Raw genomic sequence first — 7,714 nt, 5'->3', positions numbered from 1 at the left:
TCCTTTTCCCAATTAACTCCTACTCATCTTTCAGATCTTACTATAAAGGTGAATTCCCAAGGAAAGCTATCTCAGGGCTCCTTAGACTAAATCAGCCTCCCTGGGTTCCATGCACTTGTAACCAAATGTGCCTGTTTGAAACTGTTATGTACCCTTGAAAAGCCGTGTTCTTTAATCCTAATTTAATATTATTGAGTGGGATCTTTTTTATTAACTTGATTCCATGGAGATGGGTCCTTCCAATTGTGGGTGGGACCTTTTGATTAAGTGGCTTCCATGGAGATGTGTCTCCACCCATTCAAGGTAGTGTTGCTTACTGAAGTCCTTTAAGAGGGAACCGTTTTGGAAACAGCTTCAGAGCTGACACGGAGAGGGATATTTGGAGATGCAGAAACAAAATGCCCTTGGAGAAGCTGTTTTGAAACCAGAAGCCAAAGGACCAGCAGACCGCAACCATGTGCCTTCCCAGATCTGCCTTTCTTAAGTCAAGGTATCTGTCTTTGGATGCCTTAGTTTGGACATTTTTATGGCCTTAGAGCTGTAAACGTGTGACTTAATAAATTCCGTTCATAAAAGCATTTTTATATTATTGCATTTCCGGCAGCATTAACAAACCAAAACACCAAAATATTTCACCCTAGCTAACCCATAACCTTTACAAGTTCATTGAACTGTCTTACCCCTGTATCTGCAGAGACAATGTTTATTCAATAAATGGCTGAACATATTTATTTTTCACATTCAATCAGTGAAAACAAATTGATGAATGCAAAACTTGAAATCTGGGATTACTGATGACAAATATATGTCAACCTTAGCATCCAATTTATTCCTATCTTTTGATTGCATAGCTTTGAGAAAATTCAACTTCACAAAGACTTCAAAATTGTAATTACAGAATGACTTTTAACTGTTCACCTTGAGATTTGGAAGCTTGGCTGGTGAATAGTGAGGAATTTGTTTCAGAAGTGAAATAATTTAAAAATCTTATAACTAGTTGCATCCTTTATTACAAATATAAAAAAGCAATCGACAGGGCGGTGCAATGGTGGCTCAGTGGCAGAATTCTTACGTGCCATGCTGAAGACCTGGGTTTGATTCCCGGAGCCTGCCCATGCTAAAAAAAAAAAAAAAAAGCAATCAACACACACCCAGTCTTACCAGAAGTGCTTCAACCATCCATCATACAACCTATTGGGACTTAGCTATTCAGTAGTTATGTACAACTGTCCTTTACACATGAGGGCGGCATGCAGCAATGACACCAATGCTTTACTTGGCCTTTAATTGATCCTAGTGCCCAAAATATCCAAAAGTATTTTGTCTGTACAATTTTACATCAGTAAATAAGTATGAGCTGAGTTTTTTAAAAGGCCAGTACTGAGCCATAGTCTTCACATTTATAGTCAGTAACAGTGTGAAAACTACTGGAATTGAAGAAGTTGGTTTTAGAACCAGGAGGCCCAAATCTTTGTGTCAGTTTTATTACAAGCTCTTTGTAACCTTGGGTAAGCTCACTTTCTCTCTCTGGGGCTGTGTCCATTGGGGGAAGTATGGAGGCCCCATGTCTCCCAAACATTCACTTACTCAGGCATTCATCAGTCAGCTGCCATTTGCTCATGGGAAGTTACGGAGGCTGTCCTCTGTGGCCAGTCCTGAGGATTCAGAGAGATATCAAAAGTAGGAGTTTACAGCCAAGTGTGAGACAAACATACAAGCTACTCAGTATATCACTAGGCAGACAGATGCATGTACTAAAGAGAGGTCAGGCAGCCTCTATGGGAGCCCAGAGGAGGTAGCAATTAGTTCAGATCTGGAAAGGCTGTTTCGAGGAAGTGGCCTTGAAAGATTGGAAAGGAGAAGATGAAATGCTGTCCAGGCAACTGCTTTTCAGGTCTATTGGGTATGTGTAGGGTCTTTTGGGTAACCACATCTTTGTTTTATAGTTCTCATCTGCCTTCTGCAAAAGTCTCACTCTTCTACTCCTGTTCCTTCAAAGCTACCTTGGTGTCACCTGAATGATTTTTCTAAGTGACTTCCTATTGACCAAGATCAAGCCTAAGTTATTTTCAGCTAGGTACTCAGATTCTTCTCAATTAGACCCTGTCTTCCTATTGCTGTTTGCCTGTTGCAGCTTTTGCTTTAGCTGTGTTAAATTAGCCAACTGTCTATATTCATGCTATGTCCTCTGCCTCTGTGCTGCTGCTCAGGCTGTTCCCTCTGCCTAGATCTTTTCTCCCCTAGGAAACCTTCTTGAACAATACACATACCGCAGTTAGCAACTTCCTTTTCTGTGTTTCCATTGTACCTTACATATCATTTCAATTACTGCACTTTCCACTTTTTACTGAAATTATGAGCCCCTGGCAGTAAAGGATTCTATCTGCATCATTTCTGAAAACCTACAGTCCAGGGTGGGCACCTGATAAAGATCTGATGGGTGTTTGAATAAACAAGAAGAAAGAGGGCTCTGTTGAAAAGAATGGTATAGATTTGATTCGATTCAGTTTGAGATATCAAAAGACCAGTCTCCTCTATCTTGCACTCATATCTCCATTGCATTGAGCCCCAGGATCTGGAGAATGTGGTTGTAAGAGTAGGAGGAGGCAAAATGGACTGGGTAGGTTTGGCCTTTTGGCCCTTGAGCTGGTTTGAAAGGTAGTATGCCCCCTAGAAAAGCCACATTTTAATCAAAATCCCATTTCATAAAGGTAAAATAATTCCTATTCAATAGTGCATGTTTGAAACTGTAATCAGATCATCTCCCTGGATGATGTGATTTAGTCAAGAGTGGTTGTTAAACTGGATTAGGGGATGACATGTCTCCACCCATTTGGGTGGGTCTTGATTGGTTTATTGGAGTCCTATGAAAGAGGAAACGTTTTGAAGAAGGAGATTCAGAGAGAGCAGAGCAGAACGACATAACCATGAGAAGCAGAGTCCAACAGCCAGCGACCTTTGGCGATGAAGAAGGAAAATGCCTCCCGGGGAGCTCCATGAAATAGGAAGCTAGGAGAAGAAGCTAGCAGGTGATGCCGTCTTCGCCATGTGCCCTTCCAGATGAGAGAGGAACCCTGACTGTGTTCACCATGTGCCTTTCCGGATGAGGGAGAAAATCTGTATTTGCCATGTGCCCTTCCACTTGAGAGAGAAACTCTGAACTTCATTGGCCTTCTTGAACCAAGGTATCTTTCCCTGGATAGATGCCTTTGATTGGACATTTCTATAAACTTGTTTTAATTGGGACATTTTCTAGGCCTTAGAACTGTAAACTAGCAACTTATTAAATTCCCCTTTTAAAAGCCATTCTGTTTATGGTATATTGCATTCCAGCAGCTAGCAAATTAGAACAGCACTCCAACTGGATGTTTGTTTTTAATACCCAACTTATTAACTGTTAAAAACCCTGAATCATTTCTGAGCGGAGCAGATCCAGCCCCCTGCCATTTACTTATCAAAGTCCTAATCATCCTTCAGGACTTTTGTAGAGCCTACGCTGATCTTGCCCACTAGACCCTGGAGAATGGCGCCACTCTCTGCTACTGTTTGAACTTAAATCTTCTACTACCATTATGTGTATATTGTATTTGGCCACCTTATAATTAATGTTTCCCAAACTTGTATACACATCTCTCTGGGGGGATACGTAGCGGGGTATAAATACTATAATAATTTGTAAGTAATTTAAAAATATTTTGATGTTAAAACAAACAGCCAAGAAACAGAATATGATCAAAATAATAAGTAAAATTTTAGACTGAAATAGCACATTAACAATAATAATGATAGGCAACATTTTTTGGACACTTACTATGCCAAGGCACTATGCTAAGTACATTACATGCTTTATGTTGGATACTTTGCAAACAGCATGTAACTTCATTTCTCTCCCAGCCCCGTAGGAGTGGGAATTTCCTTCCTCCTAATGTTTGTGGTATGTGGATGGTAAAGTCTGAGAAGGGTTGTTTATCTGGGTTCTGCATTTCCAGCAAAGTAGTCAGTCTGGTAAACTCAGGAAAAGCTTGTGGAAAGAACGGATCCTGCTCTCTCTGTTGGAATTTCCCTTCCTTCCTCCATGCTTAGTGAACACTGTTACTGATCCTTCAATATCCAGCTCAGTTATCACCTCCACTGTGAAATCTGACTCTCAACTGAAATCTGACTCTCCCAGCGCCTGGGCTTCTCAAACACCTGCACTGAGCACCTGAATTATCACCCTTTGTTTACTTATTGGTCTCCTCTACAAGGAGTTGGGATTGATGCGTCTGAGTAGAGATGGGTCTGGCTCCAATTCCTTCCAGTGTCCCCAGCACCTAGCAAAAGACTTGACACAGAGAATATCTCAGTGAACATTTGCTGAATGAATTAATAAATTTAGCTAATATTCAGAGCTGATTCCCCAAAAAAGGAAGGAGTGATTCTGTATTCTCTCTCCAGGAATTTTCTCAGCTTGTGTAGTCAGTTGAATGGGGGCACCCATGTCCATGTTCTGACCCCTGGAACCTAATTTGGAAAAAGGATTTTTACAGATATAGTTAAGTTAAAGATATTGAAATGAGATCATTCTGGATTATCTGGGTGGGTCCTATATCCAAGGATTAGTGTCCATTTAAGAGACAGAAGAGGAAAAGTCACAGGAAGAAGAGAAGGACATATGAAGACAGTGGCAGAGATTGGAGTTGGGCAGCCACAAGGCAAGCAACACTAGAACACCAGAAGCTGAAAAAAGCGAGGAAGAATTCTTCCCTAGAGCCTTCAGAAGGAGCATGGTCCTGCTCACATCTTGATTTTGGACTTCTGGCCTCCAGAATTGTGAGAGAATAAGTTTCTGCTGTTGTTAGTCAATGTCTGGCCAAGAGTCTACAGACTAGGTTCTGCCAGAGTTCAGTGGGCATCTAAGGCAGAAATACAAAGTAAGACAATCCATATAGCAAAATAGCACATTTATTAGGGAATTTATAAACTAGGAGCTAGTCAGAGTATCCCTCCACGCTACCCAGGGGGTCATACAGGGAAGAAAAAAGAAAGCACAAAGTCAAGTTGGGATATACAAGATTGTAAACATGTTTCTTTGAAGTTACTGATATGTAGCAGGAGTGGTTCTAGTACAAATAGCTATTGTGCCTAGAAATGCATTTTAAAATCCACTTACAGGCTTTTTTTTTTTTATTATTGTGAAAAATAGCATATATACAAAAAAGCAATATACTTCCAAGTACACCACAACAATTAGTCACAGAACAGAGTTCAGAGTCTGGTATGGGCCACTACTCCACAATTTCAAATCCTTCCCTCTAGCTGCTCCAAGACACTGGAGACTAAAATAAACATCAATACAATGATTCAGCAGTCATACTCATTTGCCAAATCCCATCCCCGCTGCTATAACTCCATCCTCTCCTTTGATCCTTCTTCCAAGCCTTCGGGGTATTTGGCCTCTGCTCCTTCTAACCTCCCCATGTGGAAAGGGCTGTCGATAATAAGGGATAAGGGGATAGAACCCGCTGATGCTCTGGAGAGGCTGGCCTACCTGGGCTTCAGAACCTATCTGGCCCAGGAACTTAAGTCCTATCCAGATCACCTTCATTCATATCTCTAATTGAAATCTGATCACTTTTTCAACTTTTTAACCAGTTCCTATATGGGATACTGCTGACTTTCAGAGCTTCAGAGCTATAAATCTGAGTCTCAGGTGTCACATAAATATCTGAAGTTTCTGGGAACATCTAGGTTATAAATAAACAGCTCAGTATCTTAGAATTTTTAGAAAAATAGTTACATCTCTTGAATATATGTGACTGCTGTAAGAGCTTACAATCTAGGACCCTTTACAATAGGCCCCAACCTGATAACCCATGTTATCAACTTCATTTCACGGAGGTGTTTTTTTTTTTTGAGTTTGAACATTTCCCAATTTATTTTAAACCTGAATATCTTTTTTTTTTTGTCTCATGAATACATTTATAAAACAGTGAAAACTTAACAGCTTCCAATAAGTAAATAACATTATGATAGGAAAGATTCATGCCAAAAACAACATTTTTAACAAAGGAAGAAGAAAGCATTAGCAATGTCAGTTAGTGTTATTGTTTTGGTAGTATTGTATCGATTAAGAAGCAATTCAAATTCTAGTAATGGTAGTAAAATTACTTTCTAATTTGGATTAAAAATAGCACTAAATCTTCAAAGTATTGAAACTGTTAGAAAATTGTGACTTTCCAGTTGGCAATCTGAGCCAAAAAGATGCCAAAGGGAAGCAGTACACAGTGCCACATAATGATACACATTATTTACGAACCTGATACTGTGTTGGTTGGTTCACACGTTTCATAAATTGACCTTTCTGTTTCAATGACAAGTGTACAAAATTGTGATTCTTACATAAGAATCACACATAAAGCCCAAGAACAAACACGTTAAATCAAAAAGCTAACTTGCACTTTCATTTCTTTTAAAAAAAAAAAAAAAGTAGAAATCAGATTTTTAACCCATTAAGAGAAAAGCCATCCTAAAAGTCTTCTAGCAGGCAGGCCACGGTGGCTCAGCAGGCAGAGTTCTCACCTGCCATGCTGGAGACCCAGGTTTGATTCCCGGTGCCTGCCCATGCAAAAAAAAAAAAAAAGTCTTGTAGCTATTTCCCTCTAAGATGAGAAGAAAAGAATGTCTGTTCTTGCCACTTCTAAAAAAAAGAAAAGAGTCTTGTAATCTTCCTTTTTCAGCTGAAAGGATGAAGCACAATAGCCACGACTTTGTTACAGACTAAAATCCAACAAGTTATTCCAATGCCACCTGCTACTCTAGTAGGAAATGCTACTAGGCGATCAAGTGGAGTTATCCATTTACTTGGCACCGCAGCCACAGGGACAGAATAATACTTCCAAATAAGTGAGATCATCAGGGCTGCTTGCAACACGTAGAAAGCAACACTTATAACCCATTTTATCTTGGCTAATTGAGCTGTCCGTGCTTTCAGAAGGAGAAGAAGGACGGGAGGAGGATCCTGAGGACATTGCACCCGAACACGAAGCTAAGCACCAGCAGCCACGCCCAGCTGTCGGCTTCCCCAGCGCTCATCGCAAACCTGGCCGCGGTGCCGACACCGCTACAACAAGTCCATGGGGACCACGTCGCCGGCCGCGCCCGCGCCTCTGCATATCTTTTTATAGTTAATAGTTATTAACATCTTAAAGTTTTTAAATTACATGAAAGAACTTCAAGAAACACTAACATAGATAACAATCGGAGCCCTTATCACCAAATTGCATTAGTTTTTCATATTCATTCTAATAGATAAAAATAGTTCTTTATTCTTTCATATTGGTTACTGAAAATATTATTAAAAGCAAAGAAAAACAAACATTAAAGCAGAACACCATGCCTATGGAAACATGGCAGTCAACTTTTCAAGATGCCATCCTCCAGTCCCATAACCATGGCAATGGCAGACATAGTTTTTGGGTTTTGTTTTTGCTTTTTTTAGTTTTTTCCCCCCATTTTAAAAAACTTTTTATTTTGTAATATAACATATACAAAGCAAAGAAAGAAAAAGCCAATAATTTTCATAGTACTCTTCAACAAGTAGTTACAGGACAAATACCAGAGTTTATCATGGGCTACCATTCCATCATCACAGATTTTTCCTTCTAGCTGCGCCAGAATATAGGAAGTTAGAAGGAATAAATATATTTTTACCATCACAGTCAACTTTTGTGAG

The 7,714-nt window shown here is 39.8% G+C and overlaps 1 pseudogene; it reads right to left on the bottom strand.

Annotated features, from left to right (window-relative positions):
• Positions 1-6,480: 6,480 nt before the first annotated feature.
• Positions 6,481-7,103, bottom strand: LOC143643459 (guided entry of tail-anchored proteins factor 1 pseudogene; annotated as a pseudogene).
• Positions 7,104-7,714: the final 611 nt, after the last annotated feature.

Source organism: Tamandua tetradactyla, chromosome 8 (assembly GCF_023851605.1).
Source record: "Tamandua tetradactyla isolate mTamTet1 chromosome 8, mTamTet1.pri, whole genome shotgun sequence".
Lineage (NCBI taxonomy): Eukaryota > Metazoa > Chordata > Mammalia > Pilosa > Myrmecophagidae > Tamandua > Tamandua tetradactyla.
The sequence above is the reverse complement of the archived record's forward strand: the minus strand, read 5'-3'. Positions and strand labels throughout refer to the sequence as shown.